Consider the following 19,424-nt stretch of genomic DNA (forward strand, 5'->3'; position numbering starts at 1 on the left):
CAAAAGCTGTCTGCAACCTTCCAGGTCAGTGGGGGTGTGTCCTGTGGCCCACTGTGAAATTGCTAGTGGCTGGAGCTGTCGTGTCCTTCCAGGTCAGCAGGGGCAGGGCCTGGCCTCTGCCTGCACATCTGGAAGAGGCAGTCAGTGCTGGCCTCTGGAGCCCAAGATGGTGGTGGTGACTCGTGCCTGCCCCAGATCTCCTGTAGGCAGTGTCCTGTTGCATTGGAATGTTCACAGGGATAGAAGTTCTTATGGTGGTCCCACCCCTCTCCTCATGTGCCTTCCAATAATGGTGCCCTGCCTCTCTGGTGGGCCCAGGCTTCTTCCTAGTACACCCTCAGTTGCCATGACCCGACTTCTTCAGGCTATTTCTGCACCTAACCCTGGTCCTCTCCCTGGGACTCAGCTTCAGAGGCTGAGCTTCAGCACCCTACCTACCCCAACCCTCACCAACCGTGGAGTGCCAGGTTGGGGAGTGCAGTATTGTGGTGCTGACCCTCTATGTGGGTTACACTCTGTTTTGCCTTCCACAAACCTGTTGCTGCTCTCTCCTCTTACACTCCAAAACTCCCTCTCCATCCAGTCTAATTTCTCCAGTGGTGAGGAACCTTCCCAAGGTGTGGGAACTTTTCCTCCTTCACAGCTCCTTCCCTGGGGTGCAGGCCCCATCCTGCTTCCTTCTTTTTCTTTTTCCTTTTGTTGTACCTGTTTACATGGAGGTTTTCTTGTCTTTGGGCATCTCAGGTCTTCTGTTGGTGCTCAGTAGGTGTTCTGTGTGAATCGTTCCACTTGTAGATGTATTTCAATGTTTCTGTGGACTGTGGTGAGCTCTGCTTCCACTCCTCTACCATCTTGATCCCAACCTATTCCTAAATATTTTTTGATGCTATTGCAAATGGGATTTTTTCCCTTAATTTCCTCTTCAAAGAGTTTGTTACTAGTGTATAGAAACACAACTGATTTTTTGTATGTTGATTTTGTATATGACAACTTTACACAAATTATTTATTAGTTTTAACAAGATTTTTATGGTGTGTTTAGGGTTTTCTACATATAATATCATGCCACCTAAAAACAAAGATAACTTTCCTTCCTTTCCAATTTCTATGTCATTTATTTCTTTTTCTTCTCTAATTGTTGTAGTTAAGACTCCCACTACTGTGTTGAATAGAAATGATGAGAATAAACATACTTGTCTTTTTCTTGACCTTAGAAGAAAGCTTATAGTTTTTTTTGCCATTGATTATAATAATAGCTCTGAGCTGTGGTCATTAGCATGTTGAGATACATCCCTTCCATACCTAGTTTGTTGAAAGTTTTGTCATGAAAGGATGTTGAATTTTTCAAATGCTTTTTATGCATCTAATGACACAATTATGTGATTTTTAAATCATTTTTTGTTAATGTTGCATGACATTAATTGATTTGCATATGTTGAACCAATCTTGCATCCCAAGGGTAAAAAAACACTTGGGCATGATGTATAAGCCTTTTAATATGTTGTTGAATTAGGTTTGCTAGTATATTGTTGAGGGTTTTTATATACGTTTCTTAGGGATTTTGGCATCTAGTTTATTGTTCCCGTTTTTTTCATTGAAGTATATTGATGTAAAATATTACATAAGTTACAGGTGTACAACACAGTGATTCACAATGTTTAAAGGTTATATTCCATTTATAGTTACTACAAAATATTGGCTATATTCCCCATGTTGTACAATACATCCTGTAGCTTATTATTTTATACACAATAGTTTGTACCTCTCAAGCACCTACCCTTATCTTGCCTCTGCCCACTTTCCTCTCCCTACTGGTAACCACTAGTTTGTTCATTACATCTGTGAGTATGTTTCTTTTTTGTTATATTCATTAGATTTTTTTTTTTAGATTCCAAACAGTGTTTAGACAGTGTTTGTCTTTCTCTGTCTGACCTATTTCACTTAGCATATTACCCTCCAAGTCCATCTATGTTGTTGCAAATGGTTGGCATCTGTTTTTTGTTTGTTTGTTGTAGTGTATTTTTCTGGAATTTTTATCAGATTAATGGTGGACTCATAAAATCAGTTTGGAAATGTTCCATCTTTTTCAATTTTTTGAAAAGTTTGAGATAGATTGTTGAGATAGATTCTTCTCCTCCTCCCCCACCCCCACCCCTCCTCCTCTTCTTCTTCTGTTGTAGTATAAAATTTAATTTTGCTGAAATGGAGCTATGGCTCTGTTTTTCCAGATTTTGCAGCCTTTATAGCACTCAAAGAGCTTTCACTTACCTTACAGGAGTACAGAAGGCTAATGGATCATCCTCACTTTTGTAATTTAACTTTTCTTCAATTATCCATTTCAGAGCTGGACAAAATTCCAATACAGCTTTTGGAGGAAAAAACCAAAAATGAATGAACTAAGCTTCACAGACACGCTTTTAGAAGTAATATCATCTCTTTATTATAATATAATATCAGCTAACACTTGTTTTCTTTTTCCCCTGGAAAGGGTTGTATTGGACTTAATGATTATGAAAGAAATGCTCTACTGTGTCAGACCACACATTCAAGAGATTTAAATATAATGTGAAGAGAAAACTGACCCACAAGGGGAAATTTTGTTCAGGTCTTCTAATTTGTTAAAACATTACCTGAACACTGCTAAACTCAGTCACTATGTCTATTTCTATCTTTCCTTGTATGACCAAACTTCGTGGAAGACAAATTATTGCTCCTGTACCTTCCTCAATTAATATTTTCCTAATTCTAAGATCTTCTGTCATAGAACATTTTAGTGATCCTGTTCTTGACATGTTTGGTGGAATTCACCAATGAAGCCATCTGGTCTTGGGTTTTTACTTGTTGGAAGATTTTTTTAAATTATTATTACTGATGAAATCTCCTTCATTGTTGGTCAGTTCAGATTTTATATTTCTTTATGATTCAGTTTTGGTAGGTTGGATATTTCTAGGAATTTATCAATTTTTTCTTTTATCCAATTTGTTGGTGTATAATTGTTTATAGTAATATGATATTTTTTAGTTATATGATATCAGTTGTAATGTCTCCTCTTTCATTTCTGATTTTGAGTCTTTTCTCTTCCTAATTAGTTTAGATAAGGGGTTTTTGATTTCGTTTACCTTTTCAAAAAAACCAACTCAGTTTTACTGATTTTTTTCTATCCTCGTTTTGAATTATTTCTGTCCTAGGGTTTGTTATTTTCTTCCTCTTGCTATTCTTAGGTTTGGTTATTTTTTCCTAATATCTTGTATAAAATTAGGTGGTTTTTTAAGATCTTTCTTCTTTTATAGTGTGTATGTTTAGCACTATAAACATCCTTCGTAGTACTGCTTTTGCTGCATTCCATAAGTTTTGTTATGAATGTTTCTCATATCTTTCTTATTGCTGTGCACATATTGTCAGAGTGTAACATTTTCTGATTCTCTGTTGGCTGACTAAAAACTATAGCCTAAACAAAAATTTTATTCTCAGTGCCCAAAATTCAGTATGGTCCTAAGGAACTTCACTGTGAGGAAGGAATTAGCTAGCAATGCCTCAGAGCAAAGAACAAAATTACACTTTAACTGGGTAGCATTTATAAAAGCTCTTTTTTTGTGATACATTATATCACGGGAGAAATTACTTCTTACTGAAGATATTTATATACATTTTTGTGTGAAAATTTTGGTTCTATAAAAATGAAAGCAAATATTTTAAAACAATTATTCCAAGGCATTAAACATAATATGAAACTGTTTCTGTTTCATTCAATGTGTATTAATGTGGTGAAGAAAGCTTGCATCTGTCAGTATTAGATTCAGGTATGTAAGATAGAAAACACAATTTAACAGTGGCTTAAACAGAGAGAGTTTTATTATTTTAAGTAAAAAAAGGTCTGGTAATAGGCAGTCTACATTCTTCCAAAAACTGAGTAGGCATCCAGTTTCCTTTCAGCTTCATGCTCCCTAATCCTTTAGGTGTAGCCCATTTTCATGGGCAAAAATGGCTGCTTAGTCTCTATTCATTACATCTGTGTTCTAGACAGAGGGATTTAAGATGGGAGAGAAAGAATAAAACACATCTTTTTGAATAAATATGTCTTACTGATAGAACTTAGTCCTTTAACCACAACTAGTTGCAAATGAGATTGAAAATGTAGTATTTTAATCATGTTACAGTGTATTCTGCTGAGAACTGTGGTTATGTTAAAGAAGAAAGAAAATAGTGGAGGAAACTAGCATTCTCTGCCACACCATGCTTTATTATAATTGGATCAATTGTTTAATTTTAATGACAGAGTTATGTTGGCTTCCTTTTTATAAAAAGATCAAAAGTCTGAACCTCTTGCTCCACTTTTCTACTCTACAAGAAAAAGAAGCTTTCCATTAACTTCTTCTCCACTTTCCCATTTCAACTACTTCCACCTTGAGAATTTTTTTAAAAAAATACAATATTGCCATGTTAGTTGTAATAAAAATATGTGCCCATGTTCTATTCTACATTTATTCAAAATTTATTTTTTCTTAAGAGACTTTACATTCCTATGTGACAATTTTCTTAGAAAGTTTTCATATGCTTATCACAGCTCCATTTCCCCTAATAATATGCATTTCATACTCGCCATGCATCAAATTACATTCCCCCAAAATTAATTTGTTGAAGCCTTTGCCCCTAATGTGAAAGTATTTGCAGATGGGGCTTTAGGAAATAAATAAATTTAAATGAGGTCATGAGGATGGCCCCCTCATGGTGACATTAGTGCCCCTATACATAGAGATACCAGAGTTCTCTCTATCATGCAAGGAGACAGCGAGAAGATGGCCATTTGCAAGAAGGGAAGAAAGCCTTCAGCAGAACCTAGCCATGCTGTTACCCTGATCTTGGACTTGCCAGCCTCCAGAACTGAGATAAATAAATTTCTGACACTTCTGACCCAATTTGTGGTATTTTGTTATGACAATCTGAGCTAACAAGAAACCTTATGACTAACAATTTTAATACTAAATTGTATATACATTCCAAAATGGAATTTGTATTTTAAAGCATATTTTGCTTACAATTTTCTTATCTCTCTTCAAATTACCAATTTATGTTAGCTAATATTATTCTACATTCCCATGACCCTTGAGATCGTAACATGATCTGCCTACTCTGAAGATTTGATGACAAGGTAAAGCTGAGTTTCTGCTGGAAAAACCTAGGTCCAACAAGATCTCACATAAAGAAAGAGCTAAGCTGCCAAGTCAGTGCTTGAATTTTTTGTTAGTAGAAATCTGTAGCACAGGAGACCTGCTGGGCATTGGATCTTTGGGAGATCTTATCTTCCAATAAATGCATGCTGAAAACTTTTAGTAAAATTAACATTAAACTATACTGAAATAAATTTCATACAAAATGACAAATGGAAGAACTTAAAAGGAAGAACAATAAAGTATAATTAAAGAAACAAAATGAGTATGTGAAGAAAACACACATTTTGTTTGACTACCCAGCCATAAAATTCACAGAAAAAGAAATTGTTTTCCAAGGGTTATACCCTTGAAGTTACTGTGAGTGTTTAGTAAGGGTTTGTAAGAAAGCTACAGGTCTGGCTAAATGTGTGGGCATGCATATTGACTCAAAAATAGTAATTTCTACCCTTATAATCTACCAAATATTAAGAAATGTTTCAAAAAAACTGGATTTAGTGTGCGAAGAAGGGGTCATATATTTTTCCATTTTTCTACTGTGGTAAAATACACATAATATGAAGTTTATCATCTTAACTATTTTTCTGTGTACAGTTCAGTGGTATTCAATACATTCATAATTCTGTGAAACCATTACCATCATCAGTCTCCATAACACTTTTCACCTCATACAACTGAAAATCTATACTCATTAAAAGTAATTTCCCATGAGAGATTACTACAAGCAACTCTATGCCAATAAAATGGACAACCTGGAAGAAATGGACAAATTCTTAGAAACACACAACCTGCAGAGACTGAACCAGGAAGAAAAAGAAAATATGAACAGACCAATCACAAGCACTGAAATTGAAACTGAGATTAAAAATCTTCCAACAAACAAAAGCCCAGGACCAGATGGCTTCACAGGCGAATTCTATCAAACATTTAGAGAAGAGCTAACACCTGTCCTTCTCAAACTCTTCCAAAATATAGCAGACGGAGGAACACTCCCCAACTCATTCTACGAGGCCACCATCACCCTGATACCAAAACCAGACAAAGATGTCACAATGAAAGAAAACTACAGGCCAATATCACTGATGAACAGAGATGCAAAAATCCTCAGCAAAATACTAGCAAACAGAATCCAACAGCACATTAAAAGGATCATACACCATGATCAAGTGGGGTTTATTCCAGGAATGCAAGTCTTCTTCAATATACGCAAATCAATCAACGTGATACACCATATTAACAAATTGAAAATTGAAGGAGAAAAACCATATGATCATCTCAATAGATGCAGAGAAAGATTTCGACAAAATTCAACACCGATTTAGATAAAAACCCTGCAGAAAATAGGCATAGAGGCAACTTTCCTCAACATAATAAAGGCCATATATGACAAACCCACAGCCAACATCATCCTCAATGGTGAAAAACTGAAACCATTTCCACTAAGATCAGGAACAAGACAAGGTCGCCCACTCTCACCACTATTATTCAACATAGTTTTGGAAGTTTTAGCCACAGCAATCAGAGAAGAAAAAGAAATAAAAGGAATCCAAATCGGAAAAGAAGAAGTAAAGCTGTCACTGTTTGCAGGTGACATGATACCTTACATAGAGAATCCTAAAGATGCTACAAGAAAACTACTGGAGCTAATCAATGAATTTGGTAAAGTAGCAGGATACAAAATTAATGCACAGAAATCTCTTGCATTCCTATACACTAATGATGAAAAATCTGAAAATGGAATTAAGAAAACACTCCCATTTACCATGGCAACAAAAAAAATAAAATATCTAGGAATAAACCTACCTAAGGAGACAAAAGACTTGTATGCAGAAAATTATGACACTGATAAAATAAATTAAATATGATACAAATAGATGGAGAGATATACCATGTTCTTGGATTGGAAGAATCAACATTGTGAAAATGACTCTACTACCCAAAGCAATCTACAGATTCAATGCAATCCCTATCAAACTACCACTGGCATTTTTCACAGAACTAGAACAAAAAATTTCACAATTTGTATGGAAACACAAAAGACCCCGAATAGCCAAAGCAATCTTGAGAACGAAAAATGGAGCTGGAGGAATCAGGCTCCCTGACTTCAGACTATACTACAAAGTTACAGTAATCAAGACAGTATGGTACTGGCACAAAAACAGAAACATAGATCAATGGAACAGGACAGAAAGCCCAGAGATAAACCCACTCACATATGGTCACCTTATCTTTGATAAAGGAGGCAAGAATATACAGTGGAAAAAAGACAACCTCTTCAATAACTCATGCTGGGAAAACTGGACAGGTACTTGTAAAAGTATGAAATTAGAACACTCCCTAACACCATACACACAAATAAACTCAAAATGGATTAAAGACCTAAATGTAAGGACAGACACTATCAAACTCTTAGAGGAAAATATAGGCAGAACACTCTATGACGTAAATCACAGCAAGATCCTTTTTGACCCAGCTCCTAGAGAAATGGAAATAAAAACAAAAATAAACAAATGGGACCTAATGAAACTTAAAAGCTTTTGCACAGCAAAGGAAACCATAAACAAGACCAAAAGACAACTCTCAGAATGGGAGAAAATATTTGCAAAAGAAGCAACAGACAAAGGATTAATCTCCAAGATTTACAAGCAGCTCATGCAGCTCAATAACAAAAAGACAAACAACCCAACCCAAAAATGGGCAGAAGACCTATATAGACATTTCTCCAAAGAAAATATACAGATTGCCAACAAACACATGAAAGAATGCTCAACATCATTAATCATTAGAGAAATGCAAATCAAAACTACAATGAGATATCATCTCACACCAGTCAGAATGGCCATTGTCAAAAAATCTAGAAATAATAAATGCTAGAGAGGGTGTGGAGAAAAGGGAACACTCTTGCACTGTTGGTGGGAATGTAAATTGATACAGCCACTATGGAGAACAGTATGGAGGTTCCTTAAAAAACTACAAATAGAACTACCATATGACTCAGCAATCCCACTACTGGGCATATACCCTGAGAAAACCATAATTCAAAAAGAGTCATGTACCAAAATGTTCATTGCACCTCTATTTACAATAGCCAGGACATGGAAGCAACCTAAGTGTCCATCAACAGATGAATGGATAAAGAAGATGTGGCACATATATACAATGGAATATTACTCAGCCATATAAAGAAATGAAATTGAGTTATTTGTAGTGAGGTGGATGGAGGTAGAGTCTGTCATACAGAGTGAAATAAATCAGAAAGAGAAAAACAAATACCGTATGCTAACACATATATATGGAATCTAAGAGGAAAAAAAGTCATGAAGAACCTAGGGGCAAGACGGAAATAAAGACACAAACCTACTAGAGAATGGACTTGAGGATATGGGGAGGGGGAAGGGTAAGCTGTGACAAAGTGAGAGAGTGGCATGGACATATATACACTACCAAACATAAAATAGATAGCTAGTGGGAAGCAACTACATAGCACAGGGAGATCAGCTCTGTGCTTTGTGACCAACTAGAGGGGTGGGATAGGGTGGGTGGGAGGGTGGGAAATGCAAGAGGGAAGAGATATGGGTACATATGTATATGTATAAGTGATTCACTTTGTTATAAAACAGAAACTAACACACCATTGTAAAGCAATTTTTCTCCAATAAAGATGTTAAAAATACAATAATAATAATAATTTCCCATGCATCCCTTCCCCCAGCCCCTGATGACCACATTTTTACTTTCTATCTTTATGATTTTGATTAAGTATCTCATATAAATGAAATTGTATAATGTTTTTCTTATATGACAGGCTTATTTCACTTAGCATATTGTCTTCAAGACTTATCCTTGAAACATATGTCAGAATTTCCTTCTTTTATAAATCTAAAAATTATTCTATTGTATGTACATATATTTTGTTTATCCATCAATGGACACTTGGACAACTTCTATGTTTTGGTTATTATGAATAATGCTGCTATGAACATGGGTGTAAAATATCTCATTGAGGCAATGCTATCAATTCTTTTGGGTGTAAACCCAGAGATGGAGTTGCTGGATCGTATGGTAATTCTATTTTTAATTTTTGAGGAATGGTTATACTGTTTTTTATGAGGCTAAAACACACAGTGCCACCGAGAGTGTACAAGAGTTACAAATTCTCCACCTCATTGCCAACACTTTTTATTTTCTGTTTTTAAGATAGTAGCCATCCTAAAGGGTGTGAGGTGGTATCTCATTGTAGTTTTGATTTGCACTTGCCTAATTATTTCTGATGTTGAGCATCTCTTATGTGCTTATTGCAATTTGTATATCTTATTTGGAGAAATGTCTATTCAAGTTTTTGTCTATTTTTGAATCAGGTCGTTCATTTTTTTGTTGTTGAGTTTTAGTTTTCTATACATTCTGGATATTAATCTGTTATATATGATTTCAAATATTTCCTCCAATTCTGTGAGTTGCTTTTTTACTCTGTTGATATTATTTTAATGCACAGATTTCTAAAAATTTTATGAAGTGAACTTGTCTATTTTTTTCTTTGTTGTCTGTGTTTTTGTTGTCATATCCAAGAAACCTCTGCCAAATTCAATGTTATGAAGCATTTGCCCTATGTTTTCATGTAGGGATTTTATGATTTTAGGTCTTTGATCTATTTAGACTTAATTTTTGTACATCTTGCTAGATAAGGCTCCAACTTCATTCTTTCACATGTATATAATCATTTTTCCTAGCACTATATTTTGAGGGGACTGTCCTTTTCAAGATATCAGTATCATAATGGAAAAAGACATTCCTTGTTTTTGTACCTCCATTCTATAACAACTCACATTCATTCATGAACCAAAGTGCTTCTGTGGGAGTAATAAGATATAGCACCATACACCAAGGAAACTCGGAGGAGTCTTGCTCACCTGTGGATCTGGCAACAGGCGGATGGACTTCAGTACAGACTGTGGAAATGGCAGGACCTCTGATCCAGCCCTATAACCTCATGGCTGTGGTCTGGGAACATCTGAATTGGGCAGACGTTCATAGACAAGAAAGCCTTTGTGGAAGTCCAGTTTTCCAGAGGAGAAATTCTAGCACTCTGAGGGAGTAAAAACGAGTTTAGATGAAAGTGAGTTCATAAGAGGAACAGGTTGACTTTGCCAGGATCACCTTTCCCCAAAGATGGCAGAGCTTAGAACTAAACTAGATGATTACCTCTCCAATAAGGGAAAAGGAGTGTGAGAGTAAGCGCCCAGCTTCCCCAGCTGTGAAGAATGGTAACTAGAGACAAAGAAGGTCATTATATAATGACAAAGGTGTAAATTGATCAAGAAGATACAGTAATAATAAATATATAAGCACCCGAAATTGGAACACCTAAATATAGTAAGAAAATACTAAAAGATCTGAAGGGAGAAATAGACAACACAAGAAGAGTAGGAGATTTCAATATCCCACTTTCAGCAATGGATAGGTCACCCAGAGAAAAAAATCAACTAGAAAACATAGAATTTGAAATGTACTTTAGACTAAATGGACCTAACAGATGTGTGTGTGTGTGTGTGTGTGTGTGTATTTATATATATATATGAAACATTCCATTAACAGAAGCAAAATACATATTATTTTTCTCAAATGTTCAAAGACCATTGTCCAGGATAGATCATATGATAGAACACAAAACAAGTCTTAGCAAATTTAAGAAGTCTGAAATTATACCAAGTACCTTTTCTGACAATAAAGGCATAAAACTAGAATCAAGAAGAGGAAAGTTGAAAAATTTACAAATATGTGAACATTAAACAAAACATTTATGATCAACAAATAGGTCAAAGAAGAAATGTTTTTAAATGTTTTAAAATATCAAAACAAATGAAAATGGAAGCACAGTGTACCAAAACCTATGGGATGCTGCAAAAGCAGTTCTAACAGGGAAGTTTAAAGTGATAAATACATATATTATGAAAAACGTAATATCTCAAATAATCAAAGTAACGTTACATGTCAAGGAACTAAGAAAAGAAAAACAAACTAAGCTCAAAGTTAGCTGAAAAAAGGAAATGACAAACATCAAAGCATAAACAAGTAAAATATAGCCCAGAAAATTAACAGAAAAGATCAAAATAACTAAGAGCAAGATTTTTCATTGAAAAACCTTTTGAAAATTGAAAAACATTTATGAGACTAAGAAAAATGAGAGAAGACTCAAATAAATGAAATTGATAATCAAAAACAGACATTACAATGAATATCAAAGAAATCATAAGAGACTTCTATGAACCTTTATATGCAAACAAATAAGAAAACCTAAAATAAATGGATAAATTTCTAGAAACATGATTACCAAGACTAAATCATGGGGACTTCCCTGGCAGTCCAGTGGTTAAGACTTCACCTTCCAATGCAGGGGATGAAGGTTTGATCCCTGGTCAGAGAGCTAAGATCCCATAAGCCTCGGGACCAAAAATACCAAAACATAAAACAGAAGCAATATTGTAACAAATTCAATAAAGACTTTAAAAATGGTTCACATTAAAAAATATTTTTTTAAAGAGACTAAATCATGAAGAAATAGGAAATATAAATGAAGCAATAACACATAAGGAGATTGAGTCAGTAATCAAAAACTTCCCAACTAAGAAAAGTTCAAGAACAGATATAGATTTACCTGGTAAATTCTACTAAATATTTAAAGAAGAATTCACTCTGATCCTTTTCAACTGTTCCCAAAAAATCAGAGGGAAGGGAACATTCTCAAACTCATTCTATGAGGCCAGCAGTACCCTGACACCAAACACATATGGACACTACCAGAAAAGAAAACTACAGACCACTACCCCCAATAATTTTAGATGCAAAAATTCTCAAGAAAATATTAGCAAAGTGAATTCAACATCACGGTAAAAAGATGCTCTACTTACACAAATCAGTCAATGATACACCACATCAATAGAATGAAAGATAAAAATCATATAATTATCTCAATAGATGCAGAAAAGGAATTTGACAAAGTACAACACTGTTTTATGATTAAAAAAAGAAACTCTCAACAAATTGGGTATAGAAGGAACATACTTCAACATAATAAAGACCATATATGACAAGTTCACAGCTAACATTATATTCAACAATGAACTGTTCAAAGCTATTTCTCTAATATCAGAAACAAGACAAGGGCACCCACTCTCACCACTTTTATTCAACATAGTACTGGAAGTTCTGGCTAAAGCAATTAGACAATTTTTTAAAAAGACATCTAAATTGGAAATGGAGTAAAGTTATCTGTTTCCATATGAAGTGATTGTATATATAGAGAATTCTAAAACCCAACAAAATTGTTAAAACTAATCAATAAATTCAGTAAAGTAGGATAAAAAAAATCAACATACAGGTAAAAATCAGTTGCATTTCTATATATAAAACAATAATATAGCTTAAAATAAAGAAAACAATCCCATTTACAGCATCAAGAAGAATAAAATACTTTAAAATTTTAAATAAGGAAGTGAAAGATTTGTACACTGAAATACAAGACTCTAATGAAAGAAACTGAAGAAGACACAAGCAAATATAAAGATACCTTGTGATCAAAGATCAGAAGAATTAATATTTAAATATCCATACAAACCAAAATAATTTATAGATTAATTACAATCCTTATCAGGATTCCAACAGCATTTTTCACACAAATAGAAAAGACCAATCCTAAAATTTATATGGAACCACAAGAAAAAAGAAAAAACACCCAGTATAAAAAGCAATCCTAAGAAAAACTGGAGGCATCACCCTTCCTGATTTCAAACTATATTACAAAGCTTAGTTTTTCAAAACAGTTTACATATAGACCAATGGAATAGAATTGATAGCCCCACAAATAAACTCCCTTGTATATGGTCAACTAATATTTGACAGGGGAGTCAGGAAAGGATAGTCTTTAACAAATGGTGATGAGAAAACTGGGTTATCACATGCAGAAAAATGAAATCAGACTCCTATCTTACACCACTCACAAAAATTAACTAGAAATGGATTAAATATTTAAATGTTAGACCTGAACTTAAAACTCCTAGAAGAAAACAGGAGAAAAGCTCCTTGACATTGGCTTTGGGAAAAAAAATTGATATGACATCAAATGCACAAGCAACAAAGGCAAAAACCAATAAGTGGAATTACATCAAACTAAGAATCTTCTGCAGAACAATAGAATCAGTCAGCACAATGAATGTGCATCCTACTGAATGGGAGAATATATTTGCAAACCATATATTTGACAAGGGTTTATTACACAAATGTGTTTTTAAAAAACTCATACAGCTTTCAGCAAAGAAAATAGAGGCCAAGTGTCTTCACTGATGTTCTCCACTAAACATTTAAGGAAGAATTTGTACCAGTCTTTCTCAAACTCTTCCATAAAATAAAACATTGAGAAGACTTTTAAACTCAATTTTTGAGGCCAAGATTACCCTCATACCAAATCCAGACAAAGACACTACAAGAATAGAAAAATTACAGGCCAATATTTCTGATAAGCATAGTGCAAAAATCCTATACAAAAGATCAGAAATCTGAATTTAGCTATACATTAAAAGGGTCTTACACTGTGATCAAGAGATATTTATCCCTGTAATGTCAGGTTGGCTGAAAATATGCAAATTGATATGTGTGATACACTACATTAACATAATAAATGAAAAATATTATTATCTGAATATATGCAGAAAAAGCATTTGACAAAATTCAACATCTTTTCATGATAAGGAGTCTCAAGAAATTAGCTATAGAAGGAATGAACCTCAACATAATAAAGGCAATATATGACAAGTCCAGAGCTAACATCATACTCAATGGTGAAAAGCTAAAAGCTTATTTTCTAAGATCAGGACAAGACGAAGTTAACTACTTTTTCATTCCTTCTATTCACCATTGTACTGGAAGTCCTAGCAGGGCAATTAGAAAAGAAAAAGAAATGAGACGTCTAAATTGGAAAGGAAGATGTAAAACTGTCTCTGTTTGCAGATGACATGATTTTATATGTAGAAAACCTTAAAGAGTTCACCAAAACACTGTTAAAACTAATAAACAAACTTAGCAAAATTCAGGATACTAAATCAACATTTAAGACAGTTGAATTTATATACACTAACAATAAAGTATCTCCCCAAATTAATAAAGCAAACATATTTACAATAGCCTCAATAACATCAAAAAATAAAATAGGTAGTAATAAATTTAACCAAAGAGGTGAAAAATCTGTACACAAAAATTATTTAAAAAATGAAATAAATCTAGTAAGACACAAATAAAAGGAAAGATATACTTTGTTCATGAAATGGAATAATTAATTTGTTAAATTTTCCATTCTACTGAAAACAACGTACAGGGATCCCTATGAAAATTTCAGTAGCATTATTTACATAAATAGAAAAAAAGTAATTCTAAGGTTTGTATGCAAAAAAACAGCTCAAATAGCTAAAAAGAATCTGGAGCAAAAAAGACAAAGCTGGCAACCTCACACATTTTTTACTTTGGAGTATGTTACAAATCTATAGTAATCAAAAGAGTATAGTACAGGCATAAAATCAAACACATAAATCAATGGAACAGAATATAGAGCCCAGAAATAAACCCTCGTATTTATGGTCAACTAATTTTTTTTTTACAAAGATGCTAAGAATACAAAATGGAGAACGTATAGTCTCTTCAATAAATTTTGCTGAGAAAATGTACGTTCACATGCAAAAAATAAAATGGGATCCGTATCTATTACACACAGAAAAATCAACTCAAAATGGATTAGTCTTGAAACTTTAAAACTTCTAAGATAAACATAGAGGAAGAGCTCCTTGGCATTGGTCCTGGTAAGGATTTTTTAAAAACCTTGTACCAAAAGCACAGAGAATAAAAGCAAAAATAAACAAGTGGTACTACATCAAACCAAAAAAATCTGCACAACAAAGGAAATGAACACAAAATAAAAGGGCAACCTATGGAATGGGATAAAATATTTACAAACCCTATATCTAATAAGAGGTTAATATCCAAAATACACATGAAATTCATGCAACTCAATGGAACAAAAAATTAACCTTATTAAAAATGGCTGAAGAACTTGGAAAAACATGTTTCCAAAGAAGACATACAGTCAACAGGTATATGAAAACATGCTCAACATTACTAGTCATTGGGAAAATGCAAATCGGTACTATAATGAGATATCACCTCATACCTGTTAGGATACCTATTATCAAAAAGTCAAAATATAAGTTTTTGACCAGGATGTGAAGAAAAAAAAACCCTTGTATGCTAGTGGTAGTGCAAATTGGTACGGACATTATGTAAAACACTAAGGAAATTTCTCAAAACAATAAAAGTAAAACTACCATATGATCCACATCACTTCTGGGTATTATATTCAAAGGAAATTAAATCAGTGTCTTAAAGAGATAGCTGCACTCCCGTGTTTATAACATTATTCACACTAGGCAAGATATGTAAACATTCTAAGTGTCTGTATACAACAAGGGAACAAGGGAAATGTGGTATAACTATATATCTCTTTCTATCTGTCTATGTATATGTCTACAATAAAATATTATTCAGCCTTAAAGAAGGAGGAAACCCCATAATTTGCAACAATGCAAGTGAACCTGGTGGACATTATGCTAAGTGAAATAATCCAGATATAGAAAGACAAATACCACATAATCTCACTTATATGTGCAACCTCAAAAAAAAAAGTTGATCTTATTGTAATAGAAAGTAGAATGCTAGTTACCAGTACCTGGGGAGGTGGTGGTAAAAGGGGAGATGTTGATCAAAGGTGATAGAATATTTTATAAGATGAATAATTTCTGGAGACCTAATGTCTAGCAAGGTGACTATAGCTAATAATAATGTATTATTTACTTGAAAATTTCTAAGAGATTTCTAAGAGAATATATCTCAAGTGTTCTCACACACACAAACACACACACACACAAACACAAAGATAAGTAAATGAGGTGATAGATTATGGTATTTTGTGGTAATCATTTTACAATGTATACATATAGCAAAACATTGTACACCTTACACATATACACTTTTTTAGGTAAAACAATTTAAGCATAATTTTGTTTTATATGTTTCTTCACCACTCACAATGCAAAATAATTTTAATAGATTTTTCTTTCCTTTTCCCAAATAACATTTTTCCACTGGAGAAGATTCAGAAATTGAAGATCTGTGCCATGTGGTGAACATATCTAGAATGGCAGCTTGAACATTAATTAGTAGGAAGCCTTGGAAGGAGGGAGGGAGCCAGGTCCCCATCAGAAGGAAATTTCTGGAAGATTTGCTTCATTTGCAGCAAATGAAGCATTAAGGGTGAGTCAGAGCCCAGGTACCTTAAATCTAGTGACAAAAATATTTCTTCATCCCTCCTTCCCAAGTATGAAAAAAAGTCTTTATTTTTGTGATTGAAAGACCTTTTGTAACAAATATATTAATCAGTGTAACGAATATACTGATTTAGACATATTTTCGTAATGAAATGCCAAATCAGGTAAAGTTTATATATTTTATTTGTCAATAGTGACTCAATAAAGCTAAAAAATGAAATATATAATAAGTTACAAAGAAATTAAAAAGATATATTAGAAACTCTCTTTAATACCAAAGATGCAGTAATGGAGGTATAGATGAATTTGAAAAAAATAAGACTTTTAGAAGTGCAATAGCAAAATGGTAATAAATAACATCTTTCCAATTATTACATTAAGTGATAATGTATTAAACATTCCAATTTAAAGGTGAATATTGGTAGAATTAATTTTTTAAATGATCCAACTATATGTTATTTATACAAAACATGATTTAGATTAAAAGACACAAATAGGTTGAAAGTAATACAAAGGGAAAAGATATACAGTATCCAAAATAGAATGAGATTACATGTACTAATAACAGGCAAAATTGAATTAAGACAAAAAAATGTTACTATAGACAAAGAAGGGCATTGTATAATGACAAAAGATTCAATATATAAACTAATATGCACATCAATTCAAAGCCTGAAAAGACATGGGAAAAAAATCTGCTGGAATTGAAGGAAGAAATAGATAATTTAATTATACATACAGACTTAAATTTTGTCATTGATTGGTTCAGAATAAACAAGATATTTTCAGAGCTTCAAAGATTCTCTCCCAAAATATTTATTAACTGCTGTGAAGGTTTTAAAAGCCCTTAAATCTTCTCCCCACAGGCGGTGGAGTTTAATTCCAGGCTTATTGAATTTCAACTTCATTGAGGTCATGGATTTCACAGAAAAGAGTATAAAATTGGGGAAAAAAACCCCAAAGTAACCTCCAGTAGTGAAACCACTTCACCAAATGATCAATGTTTACATCACAAGAACTGAATCATAATAGCATAATGTAACACTTGATAATATACAATGAGAAGGACACATCACATATGTGGTATTCTTGCCAAAAATAGAAAACACCATATTGTTAAAAAAAAACAAACAGAAATCTTAAATTGATAAACATTCTACAAAATACCTAATGAATACTCTTTGAATGTCTTGAGGTCATAAAAAACCGGAAACTCTGAGAAACTGCCACTGAGGAGAATAAAGGGGCATAATGAAAAATAGTACATGGTACTGAATTGGGTCTTGAAACAAAACAAACCAAACAAGAGTATTAGTTTTGCACAAACTAAGGGAAAAATAATAAGAACAACAAAGTTAGAGTACTTACATTACCAGATATTAAACATTGTGTGATGAAATTAGAAATCAATTACAGGGAAAAAACTGTAAAAAACACAAACACATGGAAGGTAAACAATATGTTACTAAACAACCAATGGAGTACTGAAACAAATCAAAGAGGAAATCAGAAAATACCTAGAGACATATGGCAATGAAAACATGATGCTCCAAAACCTATGGGACACAGCAAAAGTAGTGCTAAGAGGGAAGATTATAGCAATATAATCCTACCTCAGGAAACAAGAAAAATCTGAAATAAGCAACCTAACCTCACACTTAAATAAACTAGATAAAAAAGAGCAAACAAAACCCAAAGTTAGTATAAGGAAAGAAATCATAAAGATCAGAACAAAAATAAATGAAATAGAGATGAAGAAAACAATAGCAAAGATCAATGAAACTGAAAGATGGTTCTTGGAGAAGATGAACAAAATTGATAAACCTTTAGCCAGACTCATCAAGAAAAAAAGGGAGACAACTCAAATCAATAAAATTAGAAATGAAAAAGGAAAAGTTACAACAGACACCACAGAAATACAAAGGATCATAAGGGACTAGTACAGGTAATTATACACCAAAAAAAAAAATGGACAACCTAGAAAAAATGGACAAATTCTTAGAAAAGTACTACCTTCCAAGACTGAAGCAAGAAGAAATAGAAAATATGAATGGACCAACCACAAGTACTGAAATTGACATTATGATTAAAAATCTACCAACAAACAAGAGTCCAGGACCAAAAGGCTTCACAGGCGAATTCTATCAAACATTTAGAGAAGAGTTAATACCTGTCCATCTCAAACTCTTCCAAAAAATTGCAGAAGGAACACTCTCAAGTTCATTCAAGAAGGTCACAATCACCATCACACCAAAAACAGACGAAGATACCACAAAGAAAACAAAAATACAGGCCAATATCACTGATGAACATAGATGCAAATATCCTCAACAAAATACTAGCAAACAGAATCCAACAACATATTAGGAAGATAATACACCATGATCAAGTGCAATTTATCCCAGGGATGCAAGCTTGCTTCAATATACATAAATCAATCAATGGATACACCACATTAACAAACTGAAAAATAAAAGCCATATGACCATCTCAAGAGATGCAGAAAAAGATTTTGATGAAATTCAACACTGATTCATGATAAAAACTCTCCAGAAAGTGGGCATAGAGGGAAACTAACTCAACATAATAAAGGCCATATATGGGAAACCCACAGCAAACATCATTCTCAATGGTGAAAAACTGAAATCATTTCTTCTAAGATCAGGAACAAGACAAGTATGTCCACTCTCACCACTTTTATTCAACATAGTTTTGGAAGTCCTAGCCACGGCAATCAGAGAAGAAAAAGAAATAAAAGGAATCTGAATTGGAAAAGAAGACGTAAAACTGTCACTGTTTGCAGACAACATGATACTATACATAGAAAATCCAAAAGATGTTACCCGAAAGCTACTGAGCTCATCAATGAATTGGGTAAAGGTACAGGATACAAA

General features: G+C 33.5%; 1 long non-coding RNA gene across 1 annotated transcript in view; it reads right to left on the minus strand.

The window, feature by feature from the left end:
- LOC309620429 overlaps positions 1 to 10,247 on the minus strand; it is a 29,528-nt gene extending 19,281 nt beyond the window's left edge. The window contains exons 1-2 of the long non-coding RNA XR_014239546.1: positions 10,075 to 10,247; positions 2,268 to 2,364 (exon numbers count right to left, since the gene is read on the minus strand). This is a non-coding gene — a long non-coding RNA (uncharacterized lncRNA). The remainder of the gene's footprint in view (positions 1 to 2,267; positions 2,365 to 10,074) is intronic.
- Positions 10,248 to 19,424: the final 9,177 nt, after the last annotated feature.

This window comes from Balaenoptera borealis (assembly GCF_965194805.1).
Source record: "Balaenoptera borealis genome assembly, chromosome: X".
NCBI lineage: Eukaryota > Metazoa > Chordata > Mammalia > Artiodactyla > Balaenopteridae > Balaenoptera > Balaenoptera borealis.